This window comes from Amblyomma mixtum, chromosome 3 (genome assembly GCF_055824585.1).
Source record: "Amblyomma mixtum isolate Tamu chromosome 3, ASM5582458v1, whole genome shotgun sequence".
NCBI classification, from domain to species: domain Eukaryota; kingdom Metazoa; phylum Arthropoda; class Arachnida; order Ixodida; family Ixodidae; genus Amblyomma; species Amblyomma mixtum.
In genome coordinates this window covers 176,859,772-176,881,043 of record NC_143014.1, presented here as the reverse complement: position 1 = coordinate 176,881,043, position 21,272 = coordinate 176,859,772, and the positions used below count along the sequence as shown (strand labels likewise).

The 21,272-nt window shown below is 47.7% G+C and overlaps 1 protein-coding gene across 5 annotated transcripts in view; it reads left to right on the top strand.

The window, feature by feature from the left end:
• LOC149352829 (uncharacterized) overlaps positions 1–21,272 on the top strand; it is a 136,085-nt gene that overhangs the window by 75,929 nt on the left and 38,884 nt on the right. For 2 of the 5 annotated variants that reach the window (XR_016289559.1, XR_016289558.1), the window contains exons 2-3: positions 4,441–4,482; positions 6,098–7,869. The exons of 1 other annotated variant lie outside the window; for it this stretch is intronic. The gene's annotated coding sequence lies outside the window, so the exon portion shown is untranslated. Of the gene's footprint in view, positions 1–4,440; positions 4,483–6,097; positions 7,870–21,272 lie in introns of those variants that run through there. 2 more of the 5 variants (XR_016289560.1, XR_016289561.1) reach the window with 1 other exon arrangement.

The window sequence follows — 21,272 nt, the reverse complement described above, 5'->3', positions numbered from 1 at the left end:
TTCTGTTCCTTTTGGACTACATGCAGAACATACGACTTAAATCTCCAACTAAATTTATTACTGCTCCGTGATTTCTTACGGAAATAGCTTCTACAGGTGAGGCTGATGGATCACTTTTCATAGTTTTAACTTCTCCTTGAACGCCCTATTTTGTTTCTATACAGATTCCCGTCTTTACCTCACTTTCCTTTGAGTGATGCCATATGTCAGGGTTGAAGCGATACCCATTTCCGCGAGTAAACCCGTTGCAACTTTCAGTCCTCTGAATACACATGGTTTGTTTCTGTGTTATTATTAGCACTGTGGCAGAAATACTACCAAACTCCAGTGCAGTGACTCTTCGAAATAAGAGGCCCTGTTTAGGATCGTGACAGCAGAACTCACAAACAGAAAACAGCCACTGCTCAGGTCTATCACCGCAGAAGACAAACAGCGAAAAGCCACTCCTCAGGTTCATCACCCAAGAACGCATAAAATATATGAGAAGGTTTAGCATAGCAGAGACGTATTAGCGAAGACGTATCTCGGATGGACGCATGCCTGCTACGCACGTCCAGTTACACGGCATCGAGCAAGGTGGGACGCACGCCTGTCTTTGCGCCTGCACAGCGGGCATACGTTAATCAGTTCTACATCTACACAAATACGTCTCCGATATGCTGAAAGCCATATCACAACGTAAGCCCGAAGTACTGTGTGAGTACATTACTGCGGTCCAGTTCCAACGGTTCACCCATCTTAGGCAGAACAGTATATTTTAGTTCCCAGCAACGCTCATAACGCTCCTGCCGTTTATGTTAGGTAATCACTTGAAAATCATTAAAAGTAACAAAGCGAAACTTTTTTTGCAGCTGTCTTTCCTTCTCATTGCAATAACACATCCCAAACCGCAAGTCTGCTAAACTTCAGTCATTTATGCTGAGAAGCTGCAGCTGCAACCTGAGTTCAGACAGACTTCGTTCAGACACTGTTCAGCAACGTGTGTCGGCAGGAAAGCTGCGTTTGTGAGCGATGCCGAAACAGCGTGCTCCGCTTTCAGCCTCGTCTCTTTTGCCGTTCCTCACCACCACTCTCCCGACAGGGCTGCCCAAGAGGATAATACCGTCAGCCCGTGTGCGCGCTTGCCTCAACTGCGCCATTCCAACAGCGGTGTATAGACCTGTAGGAAACCTTCATAAAAAAAAGGCAATAATAAACCGCAGCTAACCACCGAAACCACAGAGCCGACCGCAACGCCACCGTCGTCTCTCGGAACATAACTCGATACCCTTGTGTGCGCGCTCGTTGCGCGTTTGCCACAGCGGACACCAAGCACGCGGCTGCCGAGATCGGCCGCACGACTTCGAAGAGAGGTCGATAACTAACACGTCGTTTCATGGCAAGTTTGTCTCTCCGCAGCGCGAAATGCGCCCCGCTTCAAAGGACCCCTTCCGTCGCTGCAGCCGTGTTTTATGGCCGCCAGGAAGCCGCAGAACGGCCGTGCAGCAAGTTGCCGCGGCGGCCCGATCTCTCTCTCTCTTTCTCCCCCCCCCCCCCCCCCCCCCCCCCCCCCCGTTCCTTTTTGCGCCGCTTTCTTGGAAGCGCTGGCTTTCTAAGCAACGAAAACGTACTCGGAGGCTTTTTGTGCAGCGACGACTGTTAAAAACCCTGTGGGTGCATCGCTAGTAAAAAACGTAAAGAGCAACCGGCAATTCATCGAAGAACGACGCTTTTTCGCTTTCAAACGAGGAAAAAAAAACATTCCTGGGCCTTAAGTAATGTTGTTGGCGACAGCTTTCAGAGGTGTCGTTAAGTTCCCTCAATGCTTTGTAGTGTAAACGTTAAACAGTTTGTATCCGTCTCTTTCCCTTGGAATAGGTACCGGCTCTGTGCCAATAGTGACGGTATAATCATTCGCCTAGCTCCTTTTGCCACGCAAGCGGGAGGGAAGTCTCCTTATAAAAATGCAGGCTGGTCGCAAGCCACTGTATTTTGTTGCTGTTGCTGTTGTTGCAGTTATATACTGCTATTTTCTCGGGTGATCCCAGATTTAGAGAAATTGAGGCGCCATTTGTTTGCAATGAAGCAGCTTGATTCCGGGAAAAAAATGGAGGGGGGGGGGGGGGGGATGACCTCAGTGTTAAACGTAACCTACACGACAGTATAAAAAATCCTCATGGCCATAAGCAGCAAAAAGCGCTAAAAAGGCGTGCACGTCAGAGCCACTGACATCGCTTCATTTAGACATGATGGTGTACTTCCAATGCAGTTCAGTTCGACTAGCGTGGCGCCGTCTGCTCAGTCTTATCACATGCTTACAGCTATCTCTTGGTTAAGTAAGGTTTTCCGCCGCATATAAGTACACTGGCAACTTTTGGAACCGTAACAAGCAGCCGTCAACGCGGCAGCATGCATAAAAGACTATAAAGTTATGTTCCGGCGTTCACGACGGTTAAGCGGCAGTTGCATCACTGCCATCAGCCCACCGACCACATGATTCGTGGTCCACTCGTTCGACGCTGAGCACAACCTGAGCATGGCAATCAAATTTTTAGAACTAAGCTTCCGCTTACGTTTTTGTCTCAAGGCCGCATTATTTAACTCCAACATTCTAACTTTTTGTTGCAACAGTGCGACTTCGTCCTGCAAGGATAGCTCTTAATACAGTCATTTATGTGTTAAATACAGTTACATAAGCTGCTTGTGGTTAAAAAAGAAGACACAGCTGAACTCCATATCAAGCCGACATAGAGTTGTCCTCAGCATGTCCCCACAGGGGCATTCTTTACTTTTTTTTTTCTTGGGGGGAGGGGGGGGGGGCAATTTTTTTAATGTTTGCAGATATTTGCTTTAAAAACTAGAGAGAGGCGTCAGTGTGGTCTGTGCAGGTGTTGTACAGGCAAGCAGACATTATGTACGTTACAGAGCTCAATAATTAGATGATAAATTATTTATTTACGAGGGGCGTTCAATAAAGATTTCCCCTGACTCACTTCTACTTATTGCAGGATGCTCAAACTGCGCATGTGTAATGACTTAAGTCCCTGTAGGTCACGTGCTAATATGCAACTCTTAACTAATAACGGTCTTCCTTTCACAGGTGCTGAAGTGGTGTGAGGTGTGATAATGGATGCAGTGGAATACAAAGCAGTCATCAAGTTCCTGTACTTGAAAGGCCGCACTCCAAGGGAGACGTTCGATGAGACAAAACAGGTTTATGGGGAGGATTCCCCATCATATGGTGTAGTAAAGAACTGGCATCGGCAATTAAAATGTGGTCGGACATTCGTGGAAACGGCTCCGATTGCAGGGCGACCTCACTCCATTATCGATGAACACACCATCCAGCAAGTAGAGGCCGCCATTTTAGAAATTCGCCGCGTAACCGTTCGAGACCTAGCCAAAAATATCAAGATTAGTGTGGGGTTCGTGGAAAAAACCATTCAGAACCATCTTCGCATGCGTAAGGTATCCTCTCGCTGGGTTCCCCGGCTGCTCACACCTTTCCGAAAGCAGGAACGAGTCGAATGCTCCCACTCTCTTTTGACCATGTGCCATGGAAACCAGGAGGACTTTTTCAACAGACTGATTGCACAGTATGAAAGCTCAGTCCATTACTATGATCCGGAGACTAGTGTCCAGTCGGTGCAATCGAAGCACTTGGACTCACCGCCTACAAAGATGGCACGCGCCCAGCCCTCAGCGGGCAAGGTCATGCTCAAAGTCTTTTGGGACCAGCACGGAGTAGTCTTGATGGATTCCGTAGCAAATGGTGCCACGATTACTGGGACATACTATGCTTCACTGCGGCGGAAATTGCGGGAGTCCATCGAAAGCAAGAGACGTGGCATGCTCACCAAAGGTGTCCGCTTTCTGAAAGATAATGCCTCAGTTCACAACTCTCATGTTGCCCAGATGGAAGCACGCTGCTGCGGCTTTGAAATTCTACCGCATCCCCCTTATTCACCCGACCTCGCACCATCGGATTGCCTCCTCTTTCGAACAATGAAGTCATATTTGAAGGGCAAGCATTTTCCAGATGATGAGACTCTGATTTCCGAAGTCACAACATGGCTTTTGGAGCTACGTGTTGACTTCTACAAGACAGGTGTTTACAGATGCATAAAAAAATGGGAGAAGTGTGTGTCCCTGGGTGGCACCTATGTACAGAAGGACTAATAAATCTGCAAAGTTTCGTTGCTCTCCGTCCAAAGGAAGTGGGTCAGGGAAAATCTTTATTGAACGACCCTCGTATTTATTTATTGATACCCCCAGGGTGGAAATATTACAGAGGGGAGTGGGTCAATACAACGACATAGGTAAACACAGCACAAATTTCACAATACAATTAACAAATAACGTGAATGTTTGCAATATAAGTGTAACAGAGTTAAGCGTGCGTGCATACTGCAGTATGAATAATTAAAGTAACTAATCATCGTTTTATTTTTCATTTTAAAGGGCAAGGATATATTGCGAAAGTAAAGGCCGTCAACATCAGAGGTGAGCCTACCTTTTAAATTTTCTCAGTCGGCACTGTGGTTCGAAATATCAAAGGTCGAAAATACGCATCTGAGAGCTCCTTGAGCTGGCTTTCCCGCATTGCATATTTATAAAATGGCGTTGCTCGCATTTTTTATGCATCGTATATAGAAGCCATTTGAGTGTTTAATGATGTAGAAAGCTAACTTGATTTCGGCGGCGATACTACGCACAGTGACTCCATTTGATAAATATGCAATGCGAGTAAAACAACTCCACCAGCTTTCTAATTTGCGTTTTTGACGTCAGATATTTTGAAGAGCAGAAGAGCAAGGTTCCGGGCTAGTTGGTAATGCATTTGAAGGAAGAAACAGCGCGACGAAACACGGACACACGAAGAAATGACACACACACGAGCGCTGACTCACAACTGAAAGTTTATTCTGGTGGAAATACCCTTAAATAGAAAACATGAGGGGGTGGGTAAAAGGGCTGCTCAGCGATAACCGGCAATCAGTGTGGTCGCGTCACAGGATGACACAAAAACACAACAGGGAACAAAAGAAAGTTATAAGCGATAAAAAGAGGGTGTAAAGGGCCGCGTAACAGTGGTCAGGTAGGTAACATTAACAAAAACTATGAAAAAGTAGCCAAAAGGGCGGGGAAAGGTAAAAACTATGAAGGAAACAGATGAACATTATACAGGTGAAACCATAAAAATATAACAAATGTAAAAACGCGAAGAAGGTAAAAGTTTTAAAAAACGTGCCCAAAAAGGGGGTGTGGAACTAAAAGCAAGATAAAAGCGGTAGCAACGAGGATTCCGTGAATTAATCAGCTGTGTGTGGCGCACCAGAACCTTCGGCGTTAGTCAACGCACCCAGAAAATCTAGCTCTTTTTGAACCGATATATTTTGAACCATATTGCCAATTAAGAAAACTTCGAAAGTGGGCTCACCTCCGATGTTAACGGATTTAATTTGGCAATATAATCTTTCCCCTGAAATATAATAGTAAGAATTAAGGATCTGATTATTGAACTCTATAACATGCATGATGTCCGCCTTGCTGTACAATCCACCTGTACAGACCGCACCGTCGTATCTCTCGAAGGTTTTAAAAAAATCTGTGAAAGTTCGAAAAAATCACCCGGTATTTTGCACACACACACACACACACACACACAAAAAAAAAACGAAAATTCCAACGTAGAAACATTCTCTGAAAAAAAAAAGAAACGGAAGTTGCGTTCTGAAATAAAGACGAAAAAAAAAGTCAGCCGAATTTTCAAAAAAGCAATACGCTGTAATTCCAACCCTTAATTACTTTTGATGGGTGGAAGGAATTTTTGAGTTGCGAAAAATTCCAAAAACCAACGTGGTCTTGCAAACAGACTCGCTGCAGGATAGGACATCAAGGATGCGGCGCCAGAAACGCCTCACCTTCTTTTCAAGGAGTCTAGACGCGAGGATTTTCTCGGCTCCAACTCTACTACGACAGTGAGGGGTAGGCGGTACGTTGGGCGTTTCGTTTCTTTTTGCTGTCCTTACGAGGCCAACGGCCTTGTCTCCTTGCTTTCATTCTCGGTTTCGACTAGTTTTTTGCTGGTCTCTTTCTCTCTCCTCCACTTTTTCAGGACCCAGGGGTTGTGTGCCAGCAGACGCAGTAAAACCACAGCGTGGCACACCGTTCCGCCTCCCTCTGCCAGAGCAACGCCGGCGAGCACTTCTGAGGCGCCGCACGGCAACCGTCGTGGCCTGCCTGCCGCTCACACGTAGAAAGCCGTCGAGGCTGAAACATGAGCTTAGCTCGGGGGACCGCTCAGGCGTGGCTGCTTACTGACACCCACTCTCCTTCTCTTTCGTGTTTGACCAACGTTTGTTTCCAGTGAACCTCCGCGGCGTCTCACCCTCACTTTGGACGCGGTGATTTTCAGACAACGACATGCTGGCAGCTAGAGCGCTGTTCGCAGTTAGAATGCACCGCGAACAGACGAGGACGAAAGAAATAGAACGTCATTCCAACTCGTCCAGCTGAACCTCCTCTTGCAGAGCGTTATTCGCCGGCGGCCGTATTACAGGAACAAAAACTTCATGCATTACTTAAGCCGCTAGGTTCTCACATTGCGTTCTCCATGGAAACGTATCTACTGCTTGCGTAGTTGTGGGTGTCAGGCGCCTCGAGGCACGTTCACATTACAGAACCCTGAATAAACTAATTGTATGGACACACGCCATGCTGCACGTTAGGTGACGGTCATTCAGGACGTCCCCAGCGCAAGAATCACTGCTGAGGGAATCCTGGTTTCGTCGAGGAAACTCGTCTTCTGCAAGGTCGTGTCCCATAGAAAAGGCGTAAAGTTACAATCGACGCAACTCGGACTCTGGAAGGGCGCATTCGACGCATTCTGGAGCAAAGCCCGCTTTCCTGAGAGGCACATTTGCGAGATTATCGGTAGTGTTCAGCCAGCTTAGCGATCTCTGCGCAGCGAAACGAGAAGACCCTTTCCGACCGGTCCATAGCCGAGCAAGGACGCCACCGTCCGTACTCACGTGATCACTCATTCGGGTGCCGCGCCACGCCTCGCGGCCTGCCCCGTCCGGCGCCGCTTTGCGCGCGTGTGTGCTCGCGCACGTGGCAGCGGCGACCGGCTGCTGGCGCGCAAACGTTAGTGTTGGGGCGTGCGCTTGCCCCTCGGAAGTGCACGTGCCGCCGCTGCTGCTGGTCGGGCACGTGCCGGGCTCGATCCAGCGTGGTCCCTCCTGGCTCATCCCCTCACGTGTCGTACGTGTGGAGCCTAAGAAGGGGAAATGCGCGACTTCGCCCTCGATACGTACGCGAGGTCTTTTCTGGTTCGCCATCGAGCCTCGAACCCCGCCGTTAGCAGCCGTAGCATATTCCCAACGCGTACGCCGAGCCCCTATGCGCTAAATTAGGTGCCAAGTTCAGTTCGACCGGCAATCAAGGAAATTGGAACGCGTACACATCCTTGCCGTATTGTTTTTAGGTTAAGACTTCCTCAGTCGACTAGTGCTCTCCTGAAGCCCGAGGAAGCCTTGTCCCGTTGGTTGAATGCACCGTCCCAACAAGGCTATTTTTCGTGAGGACCAAGAGAAAAGCACTTCATCGGCCACTTCTTGTAAGCCGGCACTAATTTTCACCTGTTCTGTCTTTCCACATCTCTGTCCTCGTCCTTGTGGTGCCACAATAACATGTATCAGTACCAATTCGCCCAATTTTCGACCCTTTTACTAATTTTTAGATTGGCCTGTAGACGACGCCCCTTGATGCCTTATAACAGGAAGTGATGAATGAAAGCGAGTATTCAGAAGCCCTGAAATATTCTCACTTTACTCCCAGTGTTTATAAAGAGATACTTTAGGTAAACAAAGAAAAGAATTGGCACGATTTGCAATTTCGTCGGCTATCTGTTCTGGCCTCTGTTTTTATTAGCAACGTGTGCATTACGTATTCACGACTGGTCACTAATGGAGCATATAATTCATTTCGACTAAACTCTTTAAAAGGTTGTTACTCGGCTGGTTTAGCGTAACAGTATAAGAATAGTGCTACTCTTTGTTGCATTTTATTTTTGCATATATACTTTTCTTTTAGTCAGGGGACATGCTGAGAGATGGACATACACATTTAACGCGTATTCAGCGCAGACAATACACACATGTAGGATCACCAGGGGCAAGCGCTGTTTCGCACTGAAGGTTTTAATGGACGGAAAGAAGAGTTTTATAGGCACAATTAAGAATAATTAATCTGTACACGGGGATAACTTTTGGAAAGAAAACATATAAAAAGGGGAGAAAAAAAGAAGCCTAAGTCATCGACACGTGCAACGAAGGAGCGCTCGCATACCCCTACACGTCCCTCATAGCCTGAGTTGCTTTGGGACGTTAAACCTCAATAAACCAATAAGCTAAGCATACCCCTACTCGTGACCCGATCGGCTGGTCATATCACAAGCTGTTGGAACATACCTTCCGATCTTTCAAGCGACAGGCTTGCGCGACTGCATCGAAATAATTTTTTCCTGGTAGGTTCGCATCCTGTAAAGTTTTGCTCGACAGCCCATTTCGTGGCATGACAGCAGAAGCGGACAGAACACAGAGGCCTTACAAGGGAGGAAACACGACGAATTCTTGACTCCACAATCACTGTTGGCATTCAAAGCACTTTGTTCCCTCTTAGGCAACATGCCGTACATACTGGAAACCCTCGATGGCGATGCAAACATCACTTTAGTATGGTGAAAACATTGATCTAGAACATACCTATGACCTGCCAGCTGCAACTGAGGACCCAAGTCTGCTATGTTGAACATAAATAAATAGTACATTGCATTTTACGCCTCATGTAGAATGCAATACTTATAGTCACGGAGAAAAAGTATCCGGGATGTGGATTTATTGCGGAGCGGTTAGGCGCAACAGGTGAATGAAAAACATTGCAGCATGAGGAGACATGCGTATTCCATCTGGTAGAAGAATATTATCTGACTGGCTAGCGAGGCAACGCAGAAATTAATTTTTTTAATTTTTTTTCGCGAATCTGCATCCCGCAAACTTCGGTCCATGGCTGTACATATATTCCAAAATAAAAAAAAAAAAACATTTGCCTGGGCCTGGTTCTGAACCATATCCGGCCTTTCATGTCGATACCGTTATTTATATGCCATCAACCCGTTAGTAAGAAACACATCCGCATATCGCACATTGCGACTTTGGACATTTACTGATGCACACATTTGAGGCTCCTTTCTGCTCTAAAATTCAGCAAAATCAGTGATGGTGGGGATGGTGTTTATTGTTGTGCCTGAGTCACTTACTTAAATGAAAATGCCTCTACCTCTGTCCCACAAAGCCGGTGTCCGCTATAAGCTTGAAGAGTCTTTCTGCCACTGTTATTCGCTGCGTTCGTGATCCTGAGAGTACACGATGCGAGATACGTCGACCAATGAAACGTTAATTCTCCCTATGGCTGCATATGAGTGCCTCACGTACGTGAGAAAAGCGTGAGACCACTAAAAGGAAATAATTCACGTCACCATGGCAGCAGAACTGACGCACATTGGGGAGCCTTGCATAGCGACTCTTGTGCAGCAGTGCCACCGTAAAGAGGTACTACTTCGTGCGCCGACGACATAAGAGCGAGTAGCTCTCTAGCGCGTCCTTCGGCAGAACCGTTGGCGTCGGAACCTACTGGGCCGCAACCTGATTAATCATAGGATTAATTCTTTATTTTCTCTCAAGTTTCACGGGGCGACGATGCATGGCCGCACCCCTAAAAAAAATAGAGAGAGAGAAATGTGCTGATGTTGCCAGATAGAGAGAGACCGAGATAGGGCAGCTAAACTAAAGCAACAAAAAAGCTCGATTCTACTGCGCCGAAGCATACATTGGGCGGGAGAACGCGCTTTATCGAACTTTATCGCGTGTATCAGCAGTAGCAGCAGCATTACGCAGGGTGGCTACAGAAACGCTGAACTAGGGGAGTGAGGAGGTGAAGATGGAGAGGGGTGAGGCATGGGGGTGTGATAGAGGGGGCCAGAGGTAAAGAAAAGACAGGGGAGCGAATGCAGCGCCCACCGATGGCGGTAGCGACGAAATTCGATCCGCTCCAACGCCGTCTCGAGGACTCAGGTTCGCGGCGTTCCCACAGCGGATTAGCAGCCGCATTAGGCTGCCCCCCTCCCCCAATGGCCGGCGGCGGCGACAGCGTTTTGTTACGACCTGCGCGAACGCGCGCGTCCGCTCATACTCACACAGACACACGCACAGGGTCGCGCGCTGGTTCCTGTCGCCGGGTTCAACGTCGGGGCGCGTGCGTGCATGCCCCGCGATCTGTCCGCCCGCCCGCGGAACAGAAATCATGCACGCGCATGTGCAAGCCGAAGGCCGCATGCGACGTTCTGGGCGGATGCATCATGTACGAGAGGGGCGCTTATGGTAGCGCGATGCGGCGACGCCGTTCGCACGCCGTCCCGCGCACCACCGGGAGAGGCAGGGCTGCAGCAGCCACAGGAGCCGAGGCACGCGCCCGATCGCAGCTAATCCGTGACGCGCAGCTCGCGACGTGCGCGCGCGCGTACGCTGAGCGCCGCGTAGCAGCGGAGAGTGAGTATCGCGCACCCGTCCGAAGCGCCACTTGTATGACGTCTTCATCCGCTTTCGGGCGTTTCATTTGCCTGTTGGCTCCTCTTTCCCCGCGGACATAAGCCATCACCTCGTGCGTCAGGGTAGCTGGGGCCGACGGTTGCGGCGCCATAATGTATACGCCTCCTCCCAAAGTCGATTTCGAGCGTCAAGTGAAGGTTTTGTTCTGCATCGTAAACGCTCCATGTGCCTGTCTCCATCCGCGTAACGAAAATGTGGCTGTAGAAAAGCAAAAAAATGCCAAGGCAGCCCGGAGCTGTTGCCATGAGCCGCCTTGCTTCCTTTACGCTGAACGACGTGATTAACACATCGTGCTGCCGTTTTACTTGTTATGTTTCTGCTGATCTGTATTGAAAGTGAGAAAGCTCACTGAGAAAGCGCAGCGCTCACTGCCATAATCTAAATCCTCTGAAAGCGAAGTGGCGATAGGATTACGGACACTGTTGCGTACGGTTTTTCGGCCTGCGCTGAAACATCGCCCTCTGAGCAAACCGAATCGGTCTAATGTGTGCTTGCTTTGAGTGAAGGTGTCCTGATGGTACAGAAGCGTGACACACTGCATGCCAGCTAGAGAAGTCATCGAGGCCAAAATGAGTGCAGATTCTTCCAGTCCTAGATGTTATTAAGCGACCGTTGCCTAACCGCTAGCGAGCTCTTAAGGGAGTTTTAGAACAGGGTGACCCTATCGGTTAGGGGTATCTGAATAACGGGGCGCCACTGGTCATGCGCAAGACGCTAACAGCCCTTGGGTTAGCGTTCTACGAATGCGCACAGGTGCTCCTCTACATCCTTATCCCCCCAACCGTCAGGGTGACCTATTCTAATTGGCCGCGCATGATCTTCGCGATCATTCGTAACTTTATTTCCATTTTTTTTTTGTAGCCGGTGATGTTGTAGACAAAGGCTTATTGTGCGAAATGTTAATATGGAGCGAGTCTATTTAAAACCATTGGTTACACAGCAGGCGGTGATATTTAGGGAGTGCAGAATTTTGCCGCAGCCCATGGCAGTTCGCGTAATGTACGCCTGTCAAAGCCAGAACACACAATAATTTCTGTCAAGTATGCTGTTCTTTTCATGTTGGCGCACTATAGAAGCCAGCCTACTAACACTATTCCAAGGACAAGGACACACTCTACGTATATGCTTCTGTGTGCTTGCAGCACGTCAGTTAGTCATCGCAAATTCGCGAACGTTTGAGAGATATAGTAATGAAAGGTAGCCTTGGTTATCTTGACGGCAGTTTGAACTTCGGCTAGTACAGAAAACAACCCACGAATACGGGACATCAGTGTAGTCCGAGTTTCTTCCTATAGACCTTTCCATCGGGCGAGAAGGATGCCGAAACGCTTCCTCTCTGCGCTGTTACAAACCCGTTTAACTGCCGCTTCCGCTGTACTTACGTCAGGTGCGCGCAACAGCCCAGCGAGATATGTGGCGACGCCCAGGCAGCCCTTATTGGAAAGGTGCATACCCTGTCTCTATGCATTGCTTTAATCACATAGCATCGGATATTGCCGCAATATACACGCAGGACCCTTCTCTAAGCTCATAATGATCGACTTCGATTTCCAGTGGCACTTTAAACATTGCCTAAAAAGCAAATTTGTTGGTGGTCCTTCGCTGATATCAGCGCGCGTGTCAGTAGTTCGCAAAAAAGCACATTTTAAACGACCATGCTGAGCACCTTCGAAAAATTACAAATGGAAAGGTGTCCGTTAAGTCGTTTTTCGCGTGATAATTTTCGAAAACAGACTTTCTGAGTTAGAAGTGCTAACTAGCAGGCTGGTTAACTGATAATAAATAGTTAAAGTTCTAACTATTACCCTTGGACTCCTTAATTATCGAGAGACGTGAAGCCCACTGTAACTAACATCCATATCAGTTTTTAGAATTTTGAAAACGCATTTACGTTAGGCACTGTGGCCCAACAAATTTTGGCTATTTCGACGAGTTACATGCACCGAAGAGATTTCTTTGCCTGCAAGCTTCTCGAAAGCGCATGCATTTTGGCACGATGTAGCCAAAGTTTGTTCGGCCACAGCGCCGATGGTAACCGATTTTTCGAAATTCTAAAATCTGATATGTATTTTACTTATGGTTTGCAACGTGCCTCTCAGTAATTACGAAGCCTAACAGTAATAGTTCGGAAGTTAACTATTCAGTATTAGGTAACCAGCCTGCTAGTTAGCACGTCTTAGCTGTATTCTATAATGTAGTACACCGCTGGCAATCCTATGCTGAAAAAAAAAACGCTCTTCTAAACTAAAAAAGCCTACTTTTAAAATTGGCGTAAAATCTTAAGTGAAACACCCTGTGTAACGACAAAGATTGGAAAGTGCTACATAGTGAACGCTGGTTCTGTCCGCTCTTTTCCTGCGTCCACGTGTTATGCTAAGAGAGACTTCAGGAATATGTTTCAGGGCAGTAAAGAGGCTGCGGTGTCAAATCCGTACACGGCCGTTTTAAGCATGAAATGCTTTTAGCTCCCGTTGTCGGCAGAGTGGTGACGTCACGCCGAGACCGAGAGCCATCATCCGGGCTCTGAAACGAGAACATCCGGGCACCGTACGAGACTTAACGAGATTTAACGAGACTCTCTAAGCCCTCCTACGCGACCGGCATGCAAGCGCCGGTTGGTCTCCAAACGAGTCACAAAAAATAACTGCTGCCAGTGCCTTCTCAATGTTTATCAAGATATCAGTCGAGCTGTGCGTTTGATAATGCACGGAATTATAATTTCCGATTTCTAATAACGCGTGCAAAAAGCACATAAATGCCACGATACACTTGAGTTGTCATACGTGATCTCTTAGGGGCTTCGCGCATCGAAGCAAAGTCGCGCAGGCGCAAAGGGGCCCGGGGGAGATGCGCTGCGTTCAAAGGGCAAGGCATCGCGCCGAACGGATGGTGGCGTTCCTCCCTTCCTGTACGGTGCGGTTCGGGTGTCCACCGAGATGACATTAGGCCCGTAAACATTTCATGCTTACTCTACTCTCGGTTACGGGAGAGGCAGAGATTTTTTTGCAAACGTTGACGTCGTCTGAGCGCAATTACTCAATATTAGAAAACCAATTCCTAGTTTTCGTTCCCATAACAAGTTCCGATATTACTTGATTGGAAACCTTCCCATTGGTCGCTGACCACAAGCCCATGACCGTTCTCTTTTTATATAGCACCCCTGCATTACATAAGTGAAGGGTACAGACAACTCGAACTCCTTCTGGCTATAAACAAAGTGCCCCGGCAGTTTTACTCTTTGCAGAAGGATAAGTTTCACTCCTTGGGAAATTTGAGCGGGGTGAACTGCTGCTAGAGTGAGCACAGTAACCGAGATACTGGATCAAATACAGTACAAGTTCTTAGAGCGTGATGATCTGAAGGTAGAAAATTTGACGTAAGTGGTTAGGCGATCGTCACGGTTTCCAGCCTTTTTTTCAACAACGACACCAGTCTACTGTAAGTAATGGGCTGCTATACTGGGGTAACGAGTTTTATTTTTAGACGTCACTTCACGTCACTTGTCCAAGCATCACGGCATAGTGTCTCTGGCATTCCACTGAGCCCGAAGTAACTTACGCGAACCAGCAATCAAACAATGAGTTCGTTTCATGAATGCAAATTAAGTATTGCGTGCCAAACAACGTGGTAATCAAGGCAGTACCAAGGCCAAACCCTTTTTGAATAGAGAAGTGGCGGGATAGATGCAGCGGGGTGAGGTGCAGTTCACAGGGGAAATCTGTATCCTGGACATTCATTTTTTTTTTTTTTTAGTTTCAGACAGGCGGTCGTTAAGTTCACGCCTCATATCGCCGAAACTTGAGCCGCTAGCTGCAGCTCCTTGCCTATAAAGCCAGAACTTTATAGCCATTTTGTCAGTGTTGCCCTAGGTGTCATTCAATGAAACGCAAAAAGTCATATCTTGCTGCCACACTTGCCTAACACGTATGCCTAAAGAAATAAAATGGAAGAAAACCAAAGGCGCTTTTTCTGTTCATCATTCACTACCTGCATGCATTAGTATACGAGGGTAAGAGCCTTGCACTTAATTTTCAACCACTTTAAATTTGCCTCGGTAATCGCGAGATGCGATTCAGTGTTTTCACTCTCTCTCTCACTCTCTTTCACTCATTTTCACTCTCTGTAGCAATGGTGTTTTTTTTTTTTTGCTGTCTGAAACGTTCTACTTTCTTCAGAGTAAGGTTTGGAGATAACAAAAAAAAACGTAATAGCACTACGCGGCAAGAAAAAATTTCTAGTACTTGCATAAAACTCCCGGTTTAAGCGGACTAACGAAGGCAATGGTCGTAAATATTTTCTTAACAAAAGCAAACGTAAATCTTCGAAGCTACTTGCCAAGCCGTACTACTCATGAAATGCTTAATTATGCCTAGGGATTATATTATGAATCTAATTGATGCTGTGGCAATATTAAGTATTCTGATAGATATAGGGTAATTTTTTTTTTAATCTGCTGCACATACATTAGTACACTGATGTGAATAAATGCTACAGGACATGAAAATAGGGCCTGAGAAGTACTGCTCAATGAGCCAGTTATTCGTTCCTTAATATGTCGGTGTAGTTTGACGCTCTAAATGTGCTATTGGGCGGTGGATATATGTCGCTCGATACTCGATACCTATAGTGTCGACTTCCTGAAACAGGGCCTGTGAGGTGCGACTTATCCAGGCGGATAGATCCGGCGACTAGGGGGGTGCAACCAAACTACAAAGGGCAACTGATTTATGGCTTATGCGGTTGTGTACCGTCCCAAAGCGACTCAGGCTGTGAGGCACGCCGTAGTGAAGGGCTCCGGAAATTTCGACCACCTGGGGTTCTTTAACGTGCACTGACATCGCACAGCACACGGGCCTATAGAACTCCGCCTCCATCGAAATGCGACCGCGGCATCGGGGATCGTACCGGTGTCTTTCGGGTCAGCATCCGAGCGCCATAACCACTGAGCCAGCGCAGCGGTCCAAAGAGTCACTGAGCAGTAGCAAATAACTAACCTTATGGTTACGGCAATGAAATCGGAAGTTCAGCAAGCGCCAGTGAACTGTTTGAATGTAGGAGGTCAGTAGCCGGAAACGCCTACTGCAGGGTAGTTTGCCAGTGAAATGTCTTCATGGCTCCCTCGGCTTTCGCTTGCCTTCGGCGCCACCTGTTTCGGTTTGTGCGGTGTTCATGACGCTAAATCCACTTTCGCGGCACGCACCGCGCAAGGCCTTCACGCCGCATCACCTTGCTGAAGCTTGTGAAGCACCACGCAGGGTCTGTTATCACCGGCTTCCCCTCGTATCTGAGGGTGAGAACGTTGCGCTGCCGGACGACCTGCGTGCCAGCACGAGCTGGAGCGAACCACGCCCCTCTGCGGCAGATGGGGCCGTGCAAGCAAAGCGCGGCCGGCAACCGGGCACTGAGAGAACGATGTTGTTTAGAGCGCTATAGCTAGCTCTTAAAAGAGCGTCCGTTACTCCGTTCCTGCCTTCCAGCGTTAAAAAATTTGGAGGGAATACTTAAGCTCCGCCTTAAGGGTATGACGCGATAGCGTTCATGGGAGAGTGCCCATGCATGCGGAATGGGTAATTCTCGACTTTCAAGTAGTTTGGTTTATTGGGGTTTAACGTCCCAAAGCAGCTCAGGCTATGAGGGACGCCGTAGTGAAGGGCTCCGGAAATTTCGACCACCTGGGATTCTTTAAAAACATGCACTGACATCGCACAGTACACGGGCCTCTAGAATTTCGCCTCCATTGAAATTCGGCCACCGCGGCCCGGATCGAACCCGCGTCTTTCGGGTCAGCAGCCGAGCACCATAACCACTGAGCCACCGCGGCGGCGCCATATTTTCGGCAGAGCGGGAGCCTTAACGCTATGGCGTTAAATGCGCTACCCCAAGAACACGCCACTGATCGAAAACGGCACGTTCGCCCGGACTTCGCATTTCGCGCCGAGAAGCGGAGTAAACAGTGAGCTGCACGAGGAACCCAGGGGATTCAATAATATCGATTAAGCATGTCGCACGACCAGGTAGCGCCGCATTAGGGGATGAGCGCTGGGATTTTTTTTCGTGTGTGTGTTTTTGTGATTTCATGTGATCGCCTCAGCTCAAGAAGAGCACGTTAGCGGTGCGCGCCTAGCAAGGCTTTTCCCCTCTCCTCCTTCGCTTCCTCTATGCAGAAGATCCTGACAAGACCACGACCTTGACAGTTAAGGCACTAGCAGGTGCTACTGTAAAAAAAAAAAAAGACTAAGAGGGCTCTTCACTGGGTTAAGATTCGCCAACCGTGGTGCTGTAGTTGACAACCGGCTCGCATAGATCTGCAGTATGGGCCATAATTCGAGCGGACACAGTAAATGGCTAAAACAGCTGTTAACGCGGAGAAAAGTAGGTTGCGTCGCAAAGCAGGAGCGCGGCTCCAGGCTCTTCCCCTCGGGCTCTCTGCGCCTTTTTTTCGCTTCGCGGTGAAACCTACCTTTCTCGAGCCAGAAGCCAGTTTAACCATTTCTCGTGTTCAATCTGACAATGACTATAAAACAAACTACTGTACCACACAATTCAATCCTTGGTCCCCGGTACCGCGGCTGCAAAACACCTGAACAAGTGGCCGTCCGATCCGTGAAGCAGCAGAAGAGTCCGGAGAGGAAGCCATTAGATGCTCAACCTGGGAAGGTTCAGTAAACCTTTTGTGTAAAGCTATATATAGCACACACTCCCAAAGAACAATGCGACGTTGCGATGCATACGTAACGTAGAAAAACGGGCTTGTTATAGGGAAGGAACACGAAGCAGGGCTCTTAGTACAGAAAGAAATAGCTGAGAACATAGACTAATTTTTCAGTGCTAATTAAAGGTACCGCAATGAAGCCAGGTGAATTCGTAGCGCTTTACACGTTTCTTTCGTAAAAGGGGACCCTGCGTAACTTTTCCGAAGGCAGTTCCTCGGTCGGGGGAGGGGGAAGCGAATCAGTTACCCTCTTCGCGGCCCATGGTTCAAACCGGCCCATGGTTCACGCTCAAAGTCGATCGCGAGCTTGTAAACGGAACGAATTTAATTTCGCTATACCGCGTATCGGGCACGGAATCGCTGACGACGTAATGTGACAATGGACGCAAACTCCGAGATGTCCGATCTGTTTCGCTGTTTTGTTCTCGGTTCCCCACCGCCCATGTGGGCACAGGTGTAGCTGTCTCCCTGCGAACAAAAGGAAATATTAGAGAACAGCACAGACATCAAATACAGGCAGCCGTCACTCTGGGCCAACATGAAGTGTCATTCTCACAAGCCCACAGTTCCGAACAGCGCGTTGTGCGCGAGCCGCATTCGACACACGGACTTATCACGCGGGGAAGAGGACGGACGCATACAACAGTGCAGGCAGAAAACGAAGCCATCGAAAGCGCAAAGGCCCTCTACTCCAAGGGGTGGCCAATTGGCGTTTGTCACGGGACTCACTGGCGCGGAAGGGCCTGTCTCTCCTTTCTTGACGTACGTAAACACAGCGTGGCCTTTGTCCGTCAATCACCACCCCCAGTGCAGAAGAGCTAATGAGGAGACCGTCCAGCGCCGTTGTCACCCAGCACTGCTGTTGCACTCCTTCTAGGGGGAGCACTGTCGGAAGCCTCAATACTTGCATTTCATGAAGTCGCATGCTCTGACCGCGTCAAGCGATACTCCTAAAGAAGTGAAATAAGGTAGTTTTTAGATCTGTTGTAACGCTGCTGCAACTTTCTTTGCAGTCACCATCACGGGCGCCTCAAAGCCTGGAGCCTAATATAGACCTCTGTTCTATTCGGGCTCCGTGGTCCTCCCCGCAAGGACTACAGAAATTAGAGTTAGGATAGCTCACCAGACTTCTTCGACGGGTGCAGAACTCACCGCTCTTCGTGTCGCCATTGAACACATCAATCAGCAGCGCCCTCAGCTGTGGTCTATTTTCACCGATTCCAAAGTTGCCCTTCAACGCTTTAAAGCTGCTCTTCGCCGTGGAGCCCATGAACAACTGGTCACGGAAATTCGACAACTGCATCACTCTGCCATCAATAAAGGGCACATTATCTACCAGTCAATCACCGCGCGAATGAGGTCGCGCGAACTGCTCACCACGACGGCGATTTTGTGTCGATCCCCATTTCGCGATCAGACGCAGCGGGCAGGCTTCGCGCACTTATGCGAGGCATCACGCTTGCTGCGTGGAATTCCGGCCAATTTTCGATTCACGTGCCACAAGGCTCCGTTCTTGCTCCCTTGCTCTTTCTAATTTACATAAATGACTTACCCACCAAAATTCAATCTCGCGCTGGCCTTTTCGCAGATGACTGTGTAATTTATCGTGAAATAACCAATCCCAATGACGAAAAGATTCTGCAATCAGACCTTAACGCAGTAACTGCATGGTGTCAGGATTGGTTAATGACTCTTAACTCTAACAAGTGTAACTTAATGCATGTATCTCGAATTAACTCTAATGTTTCTTCTTATATTCTTCAGGATTCCCCGCTTGAACAGGTAACATCTTACAAATACTTGGGCGTCTTATTTTCATCCAAATTATCATGGGAACAGCACATCAACTATATAACTAGCAACGCTAACAGATCTCTAGGCTATCTGAAACGTAATTTTGCGAACATTTCTTCATCTCTTAAATTACAATTTTATAAAACACTTATCCGTCCAAAGCTTGAGTATGCTGCTTCTGTATGGGATCCCGGCCTTGATCATCTGGTAACAACCATCGAAGCTCTTCAGAATCGGTCTGCTCGCTACATTCTCAGTAATTATCATCGTACTGCCAGCACAACTAACATGAAAAACACATTACACCTACCTCCACTCTCCTTGAGACGTCAGATACAGCGACTTTGTTTGCTCCATAAAATATACTACCACGACACACTTCACAATCTTTTACTCCACCGGCCCTCTTATGTGTCACATCGCGTGGACCATCGTCATAAAATTGGATCTTTCGCATGCCACACGAATACCTTTCATAATTCATTTCTCCCGCGCTCAATAACAGAGTGGAACCACCTTCCCGAAGATCTTGTGTCTATTACTGATGTTACATTGTTCAAAAATGCCTTAAAAGCTCATTTTGGTGTTCCTGATTAATCGTTACGCACTGCTTATTTATTTTTTACCCCCGTATTGCTACTTGTATTGTGTTCTACAGTTATATTTTGGTGTTCCTTACTTGTAGTACTTGTATTGAATTCTTGGATGTTTATTGTTACCTTCTGGTGTTCCTTACTATTTTTGCACTGTTTTTGACACCCCTATATATATGTGTATATATATGTATATATATATATATATATGTGCCTGTGCTTTTATCTTAATTATGTTGAGTATTCCACTCCCCTCTGTAACGCCCGACCCGGGCCCTGAGGGTATTCGAAATAAATAAATAAATAAATAAATAAAATCCTTGGACCCAGATCTGAAGCCCCGGCTTCCATCCGGCCTACCACGACGTGAAGAAACTTTGATGTGTCGCCTGTGGCTTGGTGTAGCTTTCGCCAACCATTACTCTTTCTTAATCGCTATGGTTGATAGCCCTGCATGTGCCATCTGCGGTTATGACGAGACTATATCCCACATTCTTTGTCACGGCCCTGCCTACAGCTCCGAAAGGCAGCCTCTCAGCCGTGTGCTGGAGCGTCTAGAACCACGCCCACTGACGGAAAGGAAGATTCTCGGCCACTGGCCGCGGCGATCGTCGGCGGTGAAGGCCTCCAAGGCACTGCTCCGCTTCTTGCGAACTTCTGACCTGCATGATAGGCTGTGACTTTAACGAACGCTGACTTTCCATGTGACTTCAATTTTCTGCTACTCTCCTTTCCCTTTCATTTCTTTATCCCCTCACCCATTTCCCCCCGTGTAGGGTAGCAAACCGATTATTCTTCCGGTTGTTGTTGTTGTTGCTGTAGCCTTTGACAGAATGGTTAACCTCCCTGCCTTTCCTCTTCTTCCTCCTCATCCTCTATTCATAGCGCTGCTATCACGTGAATACAACAAAAAACTGCTGCTTCCTCTCGCGATATCTGCCGTGACCTTTCGGGTGAAGACAAAAAAACTTCACGCAGGAGAAGAGCGGCTTCTTGGGCTGGTGAGTACATAGTTTCACATGAAAGAATGACGCGACATAACAGAAAAACAGGTGCGCACGTGCTGTGCTCTTCCTACCAACGTATACTGTTCCTTTCGCGCCTTGCCTTCATGTGAATTCAAGCGGGAATTCCTGACACATCGATCATGAAAGGAAAGTTTTATTTAATATCGCAACAGTTTTCCTAGCAACTTCATCTATATAAGATACCGTTATATATCGCATTCCAAAGGCATTTGTGGCGTTAACAGCGAAAGAGGAAACGTATATAGTTCATTGCAGCCCGCAACGTTCCTAGCGAAAATTAACGTCTGAGCCTAACAGAACGTAAACCAGTGGATTAAAAACTGCCGTACCATATTTCCTCCAGACGAGAAAAACGCTGAACAGACCTGGAAGGCTGAGATGTAATATCAAAAGATTAATGCACGGCATTTGATGTTAAGCAAAGGGCCGCGTCCAGAAGCAGAACGGGCTATATTATTTAACTTGCCATACCCACCACGAAATTCAGTTTAAAGAA